General features: G+C 33.5%; 1 pseudogene; it reads left to right on the top strand.

Annotated features, from left to right (window-relative positions):
• Positions 1-12,074: 12,074 nt before the first annotated feature.
• LOC149496873 (uncharacterized) lies at positions 12,075-14,359 on the top strand (annotated as a pseudogene).
• The last annotated feature ends 3,874 nt before the right edge of the window (positions 14,360-18,233 follow it).

Raw genomic sequence — 18,233 nt, 5'->3', positions numbered from 1 at the left:
AGCAGCCAAGCATACAGTTTCATCCAGTTTTATACAGTTTTTCTTATCACTTCGGTTTCACTATAACCTTATGGAGCCATACAGATATCTTGACATAACATTGCATGAATCATACAGTATACTAAACAGCAAGAAAGATCATCAAGGTAAACTGAAAGTATCATGATATGTGTGCTTACATTCCATCTGTGAGTACATGTTTATTTCTACATATGTATGTGCTTATATGTTTCTTTATTCATTATGATATTCACTGAGTTTTAATCAAAGTTGCAGAATTCATACAGCATAAAGAACATCAGGTAAGATCATGAAAGTATAATGCGATATATGCTTACAAGTTTATTTATTGAATCTTTAAGGAGCCATACAGTCATGAGATGTTATTAATCATAACTTATATGATGTAACTAAAAGTGCATAAGTCATACAGCATAATGAATAGCAAGTAAGACAATGAACATATACTGTTATGTATTCTTACATGTTTATTGATTTCATTCATACAGCATAATGAATAGCAGGTAAGATCATGATAGTATCATGATATGTGTGATCAAAGGTTCATGTAAAGGAGTTATGAGATAATTAGAACTCAATTATTATGTTAGAATTAGAAGTTTATTCTTCACTATAAAGATACATTTATGTTGAAATTCAATGATTCTAAGATTTTCAATGCTTTTATGAAATTTGTAGTTTAAGTAAGTTGACATCACACTTTGTTAAGTATGTGAATTATGAGCACCACTGAGTTTTATACTCAGCGCGTCGATTTTTATCACGCGTAGGTTGAAGATCGTGGTTGCTACTTGAAGACTTGAAGAGTACTATCAAAGCAGAAGTGACTAATTCGGGTTTAGATTGAGAGTTATATAATTAAGAATTATGGCATGTATGAAGATTTATGGCATGTATAATTATTACATTTGTTAGAGCTATGTGATTGTAAATATAAGTGAAGCAGGTAATTATTTTAGTGTAAGTAGTTGGAGATAAGAATAATACTTATGAAATGACTGAAATATTTTACTATAGTTGGTATGATTAGGTCATGAAGACTTGATATAGATCATGAATGCAATTAATTGCTGGATATTAAATGCTATAGGATTTATACAGTTATGACTATATACATAAAGTGTTGTTGTGTTATGATGATTAGTTGGAGATATTGAAAGTTTGAAGTTTAATTGGGAGTGTTTATATTCATATTTAGCATACAGAATGATATCAGCATGACAGGATATAAGTTCAACCAGATTGTAGCGTCTCGGCTCGGTTCATTCGGGTTAACGGGTGGACCGGGAAGGGATGTTACAGGTATGATATAGAAGTGTTTATTGAAATGTGTTTTGATTTGAGATTTGATTGTGTTGTGCCGAAGCACTGCCGAATTTTTTTTAAAAAATTGAATATGTAGAATCGTACACTTACTGATATTATGGTAAGTTTATATATATATATATATATATATAGAAATATATATAACCTTAGTATTGAATAAATGAACTTAGTCAGTTTACATTTATATATAGTTACCCTTATTATAGAAATAACCTTAGTAAGTTATAAGTGTAAATTGAACATTACATTTGGCATATTTTAAGGATGATTTAGACTAATGCAATTACATATAATTTTCCATTTATAAACACAGTGTAACGCCCTAATTTTTCTGTGTCTAAAATAATAGTTTTACGGTCTGTGAATAGTACCACCGGTCGGGGAGTCAGTATTATTTTGGTCCAGAAAAATTACTATCTATGTTTCATATTTTATTTAAAATTTTTGGAGTATGCATACATGATTTTTATGGGTAGAAAATAAGTAATGACTATTTTTGGAGAATTTAGATAATTAGTGAATAGTGAATTATGGTGTTATATTAAGTAAGGAAATTTGAGGAATTATTTTTAAGGATTAAATTTGAGAATTTTATGGAGATAAATAATATTTTGAAGGAATTTACTTGGAGATTATTTTTAGCCATTAGATGAGATTACTTGACTTAATCATAGCCATCCAATTAGGGGAAAAGACTAAAATACCCTTGTTGCTTTATATAAGTCAACCATCAATTATTGTGCAACCATTTTTCTTTCTTCTTCTTTTCCCTTACACGTCTCCTCCTCCTCCTCCTCCTTCTTCTTCTTCTTCTTCATTTTCTTCAATTCTTCCTTACTAAACACATCAAATTCACCCCAACCAACTTGATTTAAGTTATTAATCCTAGAGATTAAAGCTTGGGAAGTGATTTTTGGTGAATTATTTCAAGAAATTTGGAGATTTTCAACTTGAGCCGAAGGTTGGAGAAACCTCTACCATGGAGTAAAGGCAAAGTGAGAGCTTAGAAAGTTTTAATTTAAGCTTGCTAAAGCTTATTTTTTTAAGGTTAGTGTTCATAAACACACTTACCTTACTCAAATTTTTGATTTTGTGCCTTTATGCTCTTATGTGGATATTTTGGGATTTTGTATGAAATGATTGATTTGTTGAATTTTGGTTACAATTACATGCTCTTGGGTGATATGTGATGAGTATTTATGTTGTGGTCGACATTTCTACCTTGTATCTTTGTTGTTCATTTTCCTTTCATGGTTAAAGTAAGCTGAATTTGGGAAAAATGGGTTATTGAGTGAGATTAAGGACTATTGTTTGATCCTTTCTAGTTTCCATTTGTGTCTGAGTCCTTCATAAAAGTTGTAGGTCTCTCTCGTAGCTTTCCAACCCATCCTCTTTTGTCCAATTTGGAGATATATAGCTCAACTTATGGCTGAAACACCCAAACTGACTGTGTTATGACGGGCCACATGCATCACTGAATTGATTGCCCATTTTGACCACTATAATGGCAAGATTATGTTCTCAGTTCTTCATGAGAATTGTTGCCCTATGTCTTGAGACTTCTCTGGTTTTTGATTGAATTAATTTGAGTGTTTGGTTAAGGAGTAATTCAATAAACATTGGACTTGGTTCTGCTGAATCAGGTCTAGACTGTTGGTCTGTGTTCCTAGCTTTTGTTTGCTACCTTGTAGATTGATCTGGGCTGTGATCCCTTCATAACATTTGTATCATTTTGTCTTATCTTTCTAATGAATCTGATTTCGTTCCATTTGGAGACCTATAACTTAAGTTATGTCTTAAAAACGCTACAAAGGTCAAGGTTATATTAATGCTGGAAATTTCCTATGCCTTGAATCATGGGTTTATTTGGGTATGAATCATGTGTGATGAGGTTCTCTTGATTATTTGTATGTTTGAGGATTTATTTGACAAAAATAAGATATAAGTTTGAACAGTGTTATTGTGGATATGTTTAAATGGACATAAATGGAAAAAATTGTTGGAAATTTTGGGATAAAGTGTGGAATTAGTTTAGATAATGCATGATGAGGATAGAAATGGATACCTTGGTGCATAAGAGTTATGTTAGTATGCTTGGTTGGAGAAGGAAATTCCTCCCCTTGGTTTTCATTAAGAGGCCAAACCACTCTAGGGTGGTAAGGCTTACTTAATTATTATTTTTTGTATGGTATGCTATCTATATATCTATGACATAATTATGATTATTTTGATAACTTTCATATGTTTAGAGTTTTAAAAAAAAATGGGTATTTAAGATGTATGTGCTTTAAATTTTGAATAAGGAAAGTATGATTTTATATGATAAGAAGTTTCTTATGATAAATTTCATTATGACTTCAAGAACGTTTTAAAAGAAAAGGAATTTATAAGAAATTTCCTATATTAAGTAATTATGTTTAAGTATGAAGTTTTCATGAGTTACTTATGTTCTAAAGTAAGCTTACATTATGAATTTAAGAAGACTAAAGAATAAGACAAGTTTTATGAGAAGTATTATGAATTAAGAATTAAAACAAGGATTTTGGGCTCTAATATACTTGATGTGAATTTGATGCGAGATTTGATTTTATTATGTATGATGAGCATGCTCGGCATTTGATGCCATTATGATACAAAGCTATGATCATATGCTAGGCACGTGGGTGTATTATGTTAGGGCGGACGCGCTCTATATGTTATGAAAAGGTTGGCGACCTAAGGCCATATGAATAAGTTATGAAAACCTATCTGCTTCTCTTTGTCCTAAGTGTATGCGAGCCCTTGGAAAATATTTTTAAGGCACTTAAATGAATAAGATTATATTATTTCAGTAAACCTTAGTTTGGAAATAAATGATTATGTTCTCAAATTAATTTTCAAGGCATGATATTTCGATACATGGTTTTAAAATAAATAGTATGTGTATTGGTATAATAAATGTCCAAATAATGAATTTGTGATTTGGAAGAATTAAATTATTTATGTTATTAATTATAAGTTTATTTGATATTTCTTTTGCTATAAATGTAAATGTATGTTCTTTTGATGAAAATTTATATTTTAAGTGTGTTGCCAGTGCAACATTGGTAAGTTTGTCATTTATGAGCACCACTGAGTTTTATACTCAGCGCGTTGATTTTTATCACGCGCAGGTTGAAATCCGTGGTTGCTACTTGAAGATCAGAAGAGTAGCTTCAGACCAGAAGCAACTATTTTCGTAGTGGTAGAATTAGTTTGATGTACTTAAGAATAATCATGGCATGTATAATTATTACATTTTCGAATATTATGTTATTTGAATTATAACTTAAGCATGTAATGATAAATTAGTTTGGTGTATATATTTGGAGATAAGCATGAGATTTTATTTAATGTTTGGATATAAAATATGTTTAAGATAGTTGGTATGATTAAGAACATAAGGACTTGATATATATATATATAATGAATGCATTTAATTGATGATCATTAAAATGCTATTGAGGGTTTCTATAGTTATGAAGGTATAAAAGTGTTGTTGTGTTGCTATGGTGATTACTGGAGTTTGCTGGGGGTTTAGAGTTTAAAATTGGGAGTGTTTTGTATTCACATGTTTGGCGAGCTCCGTTTTTAAAGGGAAACTCTTGCAGTTTTGTTGTAGGATTTTTCCTAAATTGTTTTCATAAGTTATATATATATCTTTCAAAACCAAATTGAAAAAAATTACTCGCTAAACTTGTCAATACTTAATCACTTCTAATTCATAATCTGATTTTATGATTTATATGTTATGTTAGGATGGTGTCTCCGGCACCGAATGTGGCATCCGCCGTCGGGTCTCTTGGGGCTGGGCGGCGGGTGTTACATTTAGTGGTATCAGAGCATAGGTTGAGGCGGTTCTAGGACTATATGTGTATCAGAGCATCGGTTTATCAGAGCATAGAAATTTATCTGTTTTAAAGTGAGAGTATGAGTAATTTAAGTTAAATACATGCCATATTGGTTTGATTTGGAAACAACCAGCCATTGGAGAATGGTGTCATGTTAAGCGGAGTATATATTCAGGTTACTACTGATGATTAATGGTTATATCTTTCTGGAGGAAATTCTTAGAGAATAAGGGATAGGGATTCGATGTGGTGGTTATTGGAGATGAGATGTTATTGAGGCGTTAAGGATTTGTGTTCTTTTTCTTGGTTGATATGATTTCTAAGTGTTATAAGTATATTTTGAGATTTGCCTTTTGAAAATATGAATTTTAATTTCGAAATTGATTTGTATCCATGAGATTGATAGCATGATTGACGTGTAGAAAGGTTTGTTTATTTTGTATCCATAAGAAGCATATTTTTTTTTATGTTGCTTATGGATAAATGATTTTGCTATAAGGTTTTTCCCTTCTTTTGAAAACTTTGGATATAAAAAAAAAAAAACAAAATTAAATTTTCAAGTATGGTTTTATAAAGTTTTGATAAACGAAAAGATTGTTTTATAAATGAAAATGAACTCATTTGTATAGATTCATGAATTGTGAAGTATAGTGGTTTATGAATTAAACATGAAAATAACATTTATATATAATTTAAGTATGTAAAATGAAGTGTAAACTTGTATGGTTGTGTGCGCAAGAAGATATGTTAAGTTATGCATGATTAAGATTATAAATGTTAAGTTGAAGTTAAATGATGAAAGCATACTATTTTTTTATTTAATACTTGTTGAATGTGAAATGCATACATAAAATGCATGAATGTGTGTATATGTGCCTGTGGAAGGAATATGTTGAGAATGAGTTGCTAGTATTATCTAATAAGAGAACTAAATGATTCGAATTCAAGGACATTAGAATCTATTTACTTGGAGTATTGATTTTAGTATATGCAATTGATGAAGTTTCCATGATTTTGGTTAATGGAATTTATTGTGACTATTGAGATAAGCATTTTTCTGGATAGAATATATATATTAATTGGTGTATTTTTCTGGATAGAATTTATTATGACTATTAATTGGTGTATTTCCATAAATGATATTTATAACATTTAAATGACGTATGATTTGATGTGATTGGCTATAATAAGGGGTGATGAGCATTTTTCATAAGAAATAATGTTGGTGGAATGAAACATTATTTAAAGCCATTTATGAGAAGTGATTTCTTCTTCTGAGAAATAATTACTACTTGGTGGAGTAAAGTATACATCAAGGATAATATAAATTACTATGGTTATAAGAAAAGTAAATTGTGATTATTAGTCAGAAATAAATTGCTTTAATCTTAATGTGTCTAGTAGTGGATCTTGTATGAATTGTGGCACCTTATGGTTTAATATGGTATAAGTCTGAATTAAATTCAACGAGATTTAGTCTTTTGATGTTTAAAGTATTTGTTGAACTCTAGATGTCATGTAAGTTATAAATAAGGATTTTTGTATAATGAGAGATTCTATGATCCGAGGAAAAAGTAAATAACTCCTGTAAAGAAAGTAATATAATTATGTTATATACATTTGGACCATGATGGTTAAGTGAATTGATGAATGACATCGGACATGGAGAGATAGTTGTCCAACTATTGAATTGATGTTATATCAATAAATTAGATAAGTAAGAATGGATCTAGTTATGTCATTATTTAGAGTTTTTGACAAATTCGGAATCATGGTTATTAAGATTTGATGGAAATAGAAGTAATGATGCATCAGAGTATATACAAGACAAGAATTTCTATACTTTGAGATTTCATGAATATGGAAAAAAATTGTGGTTCGTGTTGATCTCACTATGTTTATATGAGAATAAATTCTAAGCCAAAATGAGCAAGAGTTTATAAGTGATCATTGTTATGATAGAAAAGATTGGTTAATAGTTAATAGAAGTATTTACGAGTCATAGAGGAGTTATGGATTTATGTGAGATAGCTATGCTTAAAACAAAAAGTGCAATTGCTATGACTTAGTGAATTCTAATTAGATGGAACTACCAAATCATGGATAAATGGTCAAGTTGGGATAGTCTATATGGCACATTGCATGATTTGCATAACTTTGTGATTGTGTATGACTACTTTTATGTATTGCGATTTGAGCCTTTGGTTTAATTTTCTTGTGAGTGGAACTTGCAAGTATGCATGTTTGAATATCTATATATATATATATATATATATATGAAAGTGTTTGAGATTAAGTATCATGTTGGAATTAAGTTATTAACACTGATATGAGAATAAGCTATATGATCTCAGGATATGTTCATATAATCTCATCATGCTTTATGAGAATTTACATTATGCAAATCTTTGAATGTGATATTTACATGAAATTAATATCATCTTACTATATGTATGTGTATAGACCTTTGTTATTGAATTTAAGCGTACGATACTCCATGAACTTGAACTTTATAAATTGTATATGCCTTGATATGTATCTTATATGATGATATGTATCTTATATGATGATATGTTTGGTATGTGAGTTTTATAGGTCATTGGATTGAGTGCTAGATAGAATAAGAGACGTTTATGGATTTTTCTTGTAAGGGCATTAAAGAGGATATTAAGGATCTAATCGGTTTGTATGCACAATAAGTTTACATTATAATTATCAGATAAAAAAAAATTTTAAATATTGAATGGTTAAATTTGCTATTATGGATGTTCATTTGGGAGAATCACGTATAGAACACAAGATAGTAAGTGCGAGCCGATTAAGGAAGAATTAAATTGAGTCGGAAAATATTATGAGATTAAATTATTTAATTCAGGTGAATTTCGAGGACGAAATTCTTTAAGGAGGGTAGAACTATAACGCCCTAATTTTTCTGTGTCTAAAATAATAGTTTTACCGGTCTGTGAATAGCACCACCAGTCCGGGAGTCAGTATTATTTTGGTCCAGAAAAATTACTATCTATGTTTCATATTTTATTTAATATTTTTGGAGTATGCATACATGATTTTTATGGGTAGAAAATAAGTAATGACTATTTTTGGAGAATTTAGATAATTAGTGAATAGTGAATTATGGTGTTATATTAAGTAAGGAAATTTGAGGAATTATTTTTAAGGATTAAATTTGAGAATTTTATGGAGATAAATAATATTTTGAAGGAATTTACTTGGAGATTATTTGTAGCCATTAGATGAGATTACTTGACTTAATCATAGCCATCCAATTAGGGGAAAAGACTAAAATACCCTTGTTGCTTTATATAAGTCAACCATCAATTATTGTGCAACCATTTTTCTTTCTTCTTCTTTTCCCTTACACGTCTCCTCCTCCTCCTCCTCCTCCTTCTTCTTCTTCTTCTTCATTTTCTTCAATTCTTCCTTACTAAACACATCAAATTCACCCCAACCAACTTGATTTAAGTTATTAATCCTAGAGATTAAAGCTTGGGAAGTGATTTTTGGTGAATTATTTCAAGAAATTTGGAGATTTTCTACTTGAGCCGAAGGTTGGAGAAACCTCTACCATGGAGTAAAGGCAAAGTGAGAGCTTAGAAAGTTTTAATTTAAGCTTGCTAAAACTTATTTTTAAGGTTAGTGTTCATAAACACACTTACCTTACTCAAATTTTTGATTTTGTGCCTTTATGCTCTTATGTGGATATTTTGGGATTTTGTATGAAATGATTGATTTGTTGAATTTTGGTTGCAATTACATGCTCTTGGGTGATATGTGATGAGTATTTATGTTGTGGTCGACATTTCTACCTTATATCTTTGTTGTTCATGTTCCTTTCATGGTTAAAGTAAGCTGAATTTGGGAAAAATAGGTTATTGAGTGAGATTAAGGACCATTTTTCGATCCTTTCTAGTTTCCATTTGCCTCTGAGTCCTTCATAAACGTTGTAGGTCTCTCTCTTATCTTTCCAACCCATCCTCTTGTGTCCAATTTGGAGATATATAGCTCAACTTATGGCTGAAACACCCAAACTGACTGTGTTATGATGGGCCACATGCATCACTGAATTGATTGCCCATTTTGACCACTATAATGGCAAGATTATGTTCTGAGTTCTTCATGAGAGTTGTTTCCCTATGTCTTGAGACTTCTCTGGTTTTGGATTGAATTAATTTGAGTGTTTGGTTAAGGAGTAATTCAATAAACATTGGACTTGGTTCTGCTGAATCAGGTCTGGACTGTTGGTCTGTGTTCCTAGCTTTTGTTTGCTACCTTGCAGATTGATCTGGGCTGTGATCCATTCATAACATTTGTAGCCTTTTTTCTTATCTTTCTAATGAATCTGATTTCGTTCCATTTGGAGACCTATAACTTAAGTTATGTCTTAAAAACCCTGCAAAGGTCAAGGTTATATTAATGCTGGAAATTTCCTATGCCTTGAATCATGGGTTTATTTGGGTATGAATCATGTGTGATGAGGTTCTCTTGATTATTTGTATGTTTGAGGATTTATTTGACAAAAATAAGATATAAGTTTGAAAAGTGTCATTGTGGATATGTTTAAATGGACATAAATGGAAAAAATTGTTGGAAATTTTGGGATAAAGTGTGAAATTAATTTAGATAATGCATGATGAGGATAGAAATGGATACCTTGGTGCATAAGAGTTATGTTAGTATGCTTGGTTGGAGAAGGAAATTCCTCCCCTTGGGTTTCATTAAGAGGCCAAACCACTCTAGGGTGGTAAGGCTTACTTAATTATTATTTTTTGTATGGTATGCTATCTATATATCTATGACATAATTATGATTATTTTGATAACTTTCATATGTTTAGAGTTTTAAAAAAAAATGGGTATTTAAGATGTATGTGCTTTGAATTTTGAATAAGGAAAGTATGATTTTATATGATAAGAAGTTTCTTATGATAAATTTCATTATGACTTCAAGAACGTTTTAAAAGAAAAGGAATTTATAAGAAATTTCCTATATTAAGTAATTATGTTTAAGTATGAAGTTTTCATGAGTTACTTATGTTCTAAAGTAAGCTTACATTATGAATTTAAGAAGACTAAAGAATAAGACAAGTTTTATGAGAAGTATTATGAATTAAGAATTAAAACAAGGATTTTGGGCTCTAATATACTTGATGTGAATTTGATGCGAGATTTGATTTTATTATGTATGATGAGCATGCTCGGCATTTGATGCCATTATGATACGAAGCTATGATCATATGCTAGGCACGTGGGTGTCTTATGTTAGGGCGGACGCGCTCTATATGTTATGAAAAGGTTGGCGACCTAAGGCCATTATGAATAAGTTATGAAAACCTATTTGCTTCTCTTTCTCCTAAGTGTATGCAAGCCATTGAAAAATATTTTTAAGGCACTTAAATGAATAAGATTATATTATTTCAGTAAACCTTAGTTTGGAAATAAATGATTATGTTCTCAAATTAATTTTCAAGGCATGATATTTCGATACATGGTTTTAAAATAAATAGTATGTGTATTGGTATAATAAATGTCCAAATAATGAATTTGTGATTTGGAAGAATTAAATTATTTATGTTATTAATTATAAGTTTATTTGATATTTCTTTTGCTATAAATGTAAATGTATGTTCTTTTGATGAAAATTTATATTTTAAGTGTGTTGCTAGTGCAACATTGGTAAGTTTATCATTTATGAGCACCACTGAGTTTTATACTCAGCGCGTTGATTTTTATCACGCGCAGGTTGAAGTCCGTGGTTGCTACTTGAAGATCAGAAGAGTAGCTTCAGACCAGAAGCAACTATTTTCGTAGTGGTAGAATTAGTTTGATGTACTTAAGAATCATGGCATGTATAATTATTACATTTTCGGATATTATGTTATTTGAATTATAACTTAAGCATGTAATGATAAATTAGTTTGGTGTATATATTTGGAGATAAGCATGAGATTTTATTTAATGTTTGGATATAAAATATGTTTAAGATAGTTGGTATGATTAAGAACATAAGGACTTGATATATATATATAATGAATGCATTTAATTGATGATCATTAAAATGCTACTGAGGGTTTCTATAGTTATGAAGGTATAGAAGTGTTGTTGTGTTGCTATGGTGATTACTGGAGTTTGCTGGGGGTTTAGAGTTTAAAATTGGGAGTGTTTTGTATTCACATGTTTGGCGAGCTCCGTTTTTAAAGGGAAACTCTTGCAGTTTTGTTGTAGGATTTTTCCTAAATTGTTTTCATAAGTTATATATATATCTTTCAAAACCAAATTGAAAAAAATTACTCGCTAAACTTGTCAATACTTAATCACTTTTAATTCATAATCTGATTTTATGATTTATATGTTATGTTAGGACGGTGTCTCCGGCATCGAATGTGGCATCCGCCGTCGGGTCTCTTGGGGCTGGGTGGCGGGTGTTACACACAGTGTTAATTAGGTAAAAAAAATGCGGACTAATCGAGATTGGTTGTACTGGAGGTACGAGGTCAATGGGATATTAAGACAAGAGTTCTTGCAAGGATTGGAGGCGTTTATACAGTTTACAATTGGTAATCCCAGTTGTATGGATGGTAATAAGTTGAGGTGTCCATGTAATCACAAGAAGTGTTGAAATAGACCCTTCTTAGATATCGATACAATTAAACTTCATTTATGCAAAAATGGGTTCATGGAAAATTATTACGAATGGATACATCATGGTGAACCTCGAGTTTCTAGTGGATCAGGCTACTCTATTCCGGTAAGTTTAGAAGGTCAGCCTTATCAATTTCAATATGGTAATCAATGCAATGCTATGGTAATCGATGCGAGTAGAGTAGAATGTCATTGGGATAATATGGAGGAATCGCCAAACTATGCAGCACAACAATTGTTTGACATGCTAAGTGCAGCTAACAATGAACTATGGCCTGGATGCAAGAATCATTCAGTTCTATCTGTCGTGGCACGATTACTGCACATGAAAGAGGAGCACCATTTTCCAGAAAGGTGTTACGATGATTTTGTGCAGTTAGCACAAGAAATGTTGCCTGAAGGCCATTCAATAGTTGATAATTTTTACCGGACAAAAACATTAGTTCAGGGATTGGGACTACCCGTGGAAAAGATTGATTGTTGTCGTAATAATTGTATGATATACTGAGGCCTTGATTCCAAATTCAGAGAATGCAAGTTTTGTAATCTTCCAAGATATCAACGACGAGGTCAAGGACTGGTAGAGTACAAAGAGAGAAGGCTTTCAAGAAGATGTATTATTTCCCTCTTGTTCCTTGCCTTCAAAGGTTATATGCATCTAAGGCGACAGCTGAACACATGAGATGGCATGCTTTGCATAAATATGAGGATGGTATAATGACTCATCCGTCAAACTCTGAAGCTTGGAAACATTTTGATAACAATCATCCTGTGTTTGCTGTTGATATGAGAAACGTGAGATTAGGGCTTTGTACTGACGGGTTTCAGCCATTTGACCAATCAGGACAATAATATTCATCATGGCCTGTCATTGTCACACCATATAATCTACCACGGTCAATGTGTATGAAAGATGAATACATGTTTTTGTGTGTTATTGTACCTGGCCCTACTAATCCGAAACACAAAATTGATGTGTTTCTGCAGCCTTTGATTGCCGAACTTAATTATTTATGGGAATATGGGGTTGAAACGTTCGATATTTCGACCAATCAGAATTTCATAATGTGAGCTACTTTGCTTTGGACCATCAATGATTTTCCAGCATTTGGAATGTTATCTGGGTGGAGTACGACAGGCAAATTGGCTTGTCCTCATTGCATGGAAAACACGAATGCATTTACACTAAAAAATGGAGGTAAACAATGTTGGTTTGATTGTCATCCCAAATTCTTACCAGAATCTCACCCTTGGAGGAGAAATCGACAATGCTTTAGAAAGAACACAACTATTGCTGAACCCCCTCCACCTGTGAAGTCTGGAGCTGAAATATTACAAGAAATTGAAGATCTGGGGCTTATGAAAGTTACAGAGTTAGGTGTAGATGAGGTAAATGGAAGAATTGGCAGGAATAGCGGGTGGAAAAAACGAAGCATCTTCTAGGATTTGCCATACTGGAGTTCACTTCTTATCCATCATAACCTTGATGTGATGCATATAGAAAAAAATGTGTTTGAAAATTTGTTCAACACTGTCATGAACATTGAAGGGAAAACCAAGGATAATGCAAAAGCGAGAGCAGACATGAAGGAAATTTGTCGTCGACCAGAACTCGAGCAATCTGTATTTACTGGTAAGTTTCCAAAGGCATGTTATTGTTTAGATAAACCCCAAAGGCAATTATTGTGCGAATGGGTTCGATCATTAAGGTTTCCAAATGGATACTGTTCAAATATGGGTAAATGTGTGGACATGAGGAAGTATAGATTGTTTGGCATGAAAAGCCATGACTATCATGTTTTCATACAAAGATTGATCCCTGTGGCATTCCGAGAATTATTGCCAGGGAAAATTTGGGAAGCAATGATAGAATTGAGTCTCTTTTTCAAGGAATTGACGATGATTGTTATCCGATGCGATGATATGAACCAATTAGCTCGAGAAATCCCAGTAGTGATATGCAAATTGGAGCAAATTTTTCCACCTGGGTTCTTTGATTCTATGGAGCATCTACTGGTTCATTTGCCCTATGAATGTCGTGTAGCAGGACCGGTACAATATAGATGGATGTATCCATTTGAGAGGTGAATCACTAACATCACATTCTAATCATTACATCATTTATTTCAACTCATATTTACATATTGGCATTGTACAATGACAGACACATGCAGAAAATTAAAAAGAATGTGCGCAACAAGACAAAGGTCGAGGGATCAATTTGCAATGCATATTTGGTGGAAGAAGCTTCCACCTTGTGTTCACACTACTTTGAACCACATGTTTTCACCAAGCATCGGAGAGTGCCACGTAACGATGACGGAGGAGATCGAATAGAATCTGAGTTTGAAGGAAATCTAACAATTTTCACCTATCATGGGCATACGATTGGTAAATAAAAAAAGACGATTGACTGATGCAGAGATACGAGCGGCTCAAACCTATATTTTATTGAATTGCGAAGAGATTACACCATTTGTACAATAAGTATACATATTGTAGACAGTCTAAACCCGGTCTGGGGCTTAGTTAAATTATATTTATGCTAATTTTGTTTGTTCATAAATAGGAAATATATCAATCTTTTACGGCTTCAAAATCCCAATTTGACTGATACTGTAGTTGATGCAAAACTGGACTTCGAATTTGTAGAATGGTTCAAATATTATGTAAGTTACTCTCAATGTACACAACATGGAATGTACATTATTAGATCTCACTCGTTTCATTACTATTTCCCATAGGCTCGAAGCTCGAAAAGTGATATTGGTAACAGATTCATTACGGATCTAGCAAAGGGACCTCTACCGGTTGCTAATGCCTACTTTGGCTACTTTGTAGATGGTTACAAGTTTCACACTAAGGGTTATGGGAGAAGCAGAAAGACAATGAACAGCGGTGTTTGCATAAAGGGATTAAACTACAGTGACGTGTCAAACGATTTTTATGGGAAATTGGTTGAGGTTTTAGAGTTAGAATATCCAGGCCTACCAATGAAGTGCACAATCTTATTCAAATGTGAATGGTTTGATCCTACGCCAAACATTGGCATGAAGGTTCATCCTAAGTATAATCTGGTAGATATTAATCAAAGAAGAAGATATACAAAGTATGAACCTTTTGTGTTGGCAATACAAGCTGCACAGGTGTACTATGTCCCATATCCATCATTTAAATGAGATCGTTGCGATTGGATGGCAGTGTGTAAAATCAAGGCTAGATCAGTTGTTCATGCACTTGAAACAAAACAATCTGCTTCACTCGCAGTATCGGAGCCATTTCAAGAAGTTAGGGTTGATACGCAACCGATGCAAGTTGTTGAAGATTTAACGGATAGATTTGATGATGAAAGCCGATCTTATGTTGAAATAGGAGCATCGGATGATGAAGAGGAAGAAGATCAAATCATCATGGGTACCTTAGAAGACGAATATCAAGAAGAGGAAGAAGACGAAGAGGAGGAGGAAGCAGATGATAATGAAGACACTTAATACTTAGAATAGTTTTACTATTACAAATTGATAGACATATATCTAATATTATTAATGAAGAATTTCAATGTTATTCACTTTCTTTACTCATATTTACCGCATGTTCTACAATTCACATAATTATATACATACATATCTAGGTTCTGATATCTGCAGTACATATGGCTAGAGCTAAAGCGTTTGATTCAGACGCGTCTGGCAGTGGTTCGCATGGAGGTCGTGGCCTAGGACGCAGTACTCGTGGATGAGGAAGGACTATCCCTCCTTCTTCTTCAGGTACGTCTGGGGCTTCATCCTCTGCTCAGCAGCCAGTACTGCCGCCATCACTTCCTTTTGTTCCTTCCTCTTCTACCCCAGTTTCTAGACCAATACAGTCTTCACCAGCTGCACAGTCACCTACTATACAAGGTAATCATAAATGTCATTACTGTCATTTCAATTATATATTAATTATTTATTTGCATTTATAGCATTTGTCACTTCTTTTGCAGCTTCATCAGATCCACGTAACAGCCTCAGCTTGGTAGCGGGACAGTAAGTACTTATTCACTTTTTCCTCTGTACTTGGTTTTGTTCAGATTTTGATGCTTTCGTCTAATTATATTTCACTTGTGTTTTTTTTCTCAGCATATATCCATCCTCTCAAGCATCGAGGCAAATTATGAGGATAATCAAGCTACAACTCCATAAAAAAGGATACACATGGGATGCTGTACCACAAGAGGCGAGAGACTTTTATTGGGAAGAGTTTCAGGTACGCTTTGGTTTGAGTTATATCATCATTCAATGTTTACAATTAATCAAGATACCTCTTTTTATTGAAATTTTATTTTTCATTTTTGCAGAAGCATTTCGTATGGGACGAGGCAATTACGGCTATGCTGAAAGTGGCCTGGGAGAAGTTATGCGCTGACCGATATGCTGACTTCACCTATAGGATGCGAAAAAGCGGTAAGCAGCAGCAGTGCGTGTCTCAAGAGATATGGGGGAGCTAGCAAAAGGCTTGGGAGGATCCTGCATTCAAGAGAAAGCGTGAGATATTTGCACAAAACAGGGGCAGTGAGACTGGCGGTGATGAAGCAGGACCTTCTCGACACACAGGCGGATCAATATCTGCTATAGAGACAGCTCAATTATTAGTGAGTCAACTAGTCACAGTATATGAAACTGATGTTTAATGAAAGGACACTATATTAATATATCATGCATAAAAATTCATTACAGGCTGAAAAATTTGGTCGTGAGCCCACATCAATTGAGGTGTTTACATACACTCACACGAAGGACCACGATCTTAATATGTTTATCGACAGACGTGCGGTGAGCGTCAATGTAAGTAACAATGAAGAATATTTACAATTACCCTCTTGTCGTTACGAAGATGTACAAAGTTCAATTAATATAATAAAGCTTGCAACTACATTAATTAATTAATTTTGTGTTTTTAGGAGAACTATACTACAGCTCGTGAGCGTCTTGTTTCTTCTCAAGCTGAATCTAAAGCTGAGTCAAGAATTGATGAGGTAGCACTTTATCTCGAGGCTGTAGGGGGCGAGAAGAAGAGGAAGGTATATGGCATCGGGTCTCAGGCATCACAGTTTTACTGCGGCTCAGCATCTCACGCTTCTGCAGCCAGCGCAGGACCACAGCCCAAGCACAGTGCCTAGGAGTTTACTGCATTACGGGCTCGTGTTGATGAGCAGGAGAGACAGATTGCAGAACTTAGAGCGCATGTCATGCGGCTGTCCGGTCAGTCCGGTACTGGTACTTCTTCCTTTGATCCTGCACCTGCTACTGATCGAAATGTTTCGACATCTCAGCAGTAGCCACTACTGTCTCTTGATCCCGATTCTGCAAACGATACCTTAGTCACCCCTGCCAACACTACAGCACATCCAGCAGGTACTCCTCCCGGCGATTCGACATTGGATCGTGCAGATGACCAACCGCGTAGATTTGATTTTGGACCTTTTTAGCTTTCCAGTAGTTTTTTGAAATTTTGTTCAGTACATTAACTACATTAACAATTACATTTTTATATTGGTTTTGAATTGCGTTTGTGATATGTATATATATGCCAATTTTCACAGATGCAAAAAAATTATTGCTTTATAATAATTTCATTTTTTTTTTATATTTTGCGACAGATTTGCAACCGAACTGCAACCAAAAATATAAACTTTATATTTAAAATTTGTGACCGATTTGCGACCACATTTCATAATTGCGACAAACTGTTTCTGCAACCAATTTGCGACAGCATTTCAAAAGGAAAACACGACCAAATTTTGCGATCGATTTTTAATTTTACGATTGATTTATCTGTCGCAAATTAGCGACCGATTACTTCATCGGTCGCAAAATATTTTGCGACGAGCACTTTTGCGACAGACGGTTATTGGTCGCAAATCGATCGCTAAGTTTGATTACGACCGATTTCTTGCATTTTGTCAGTCGCAAAATGACATTTTTTTATAGTGAATGGCATTGGATGTGGCTCTAACTTTGGGAACCGACCGTCTGACAGCCAGGTCGCCATTGGGTGGAGCAGTAGGTTGATCGTTAGAACCTCCAATCTGGTTCAGAGGAGCATTGCCATTCTGGCTAGCGTTAATAACAGTTCTGACCTCCACCAGAATGGTCTCTCTCTAATTAGCCATGTCATTCTTCAGAGAGTCACTCTGTTTAGTAAGCGAGTTCTAAAGGCGAGCCTCCTACACCCAAAGCATTTCCTCAAGTGTAGCTCTAAGAGCGGTAGGTAGAGTAGCAATCATTGTTGTTATTCGATCTAGAAGAAGCAAATAAAAGGAGGTATCAGTACATAGCTCTTGGTCTGGTTCAAAACTATGCATTGTCAGGGTTTTATAACT

Source organism: Jatropha curcas, chromosome 4, assembly GCF_041381405.1.
Source record: "Jatropha curcas cultivar XTBG-Jc1 chromosome 4, XTBG_Jcur_1.0, whole genome shotgun sequence".
Lineage (NCBI taxonomy): Eukaryota > Viridiplantae > Streptophyta > Magnoliopsida > Malpighiales > Euphorbiaceae > Jatropha > Jatropha curcas.
Note: the sequence above shows the minus strand (reverse complement) of the source record. Positions and strands in the feature narration are given on the sequence as shown.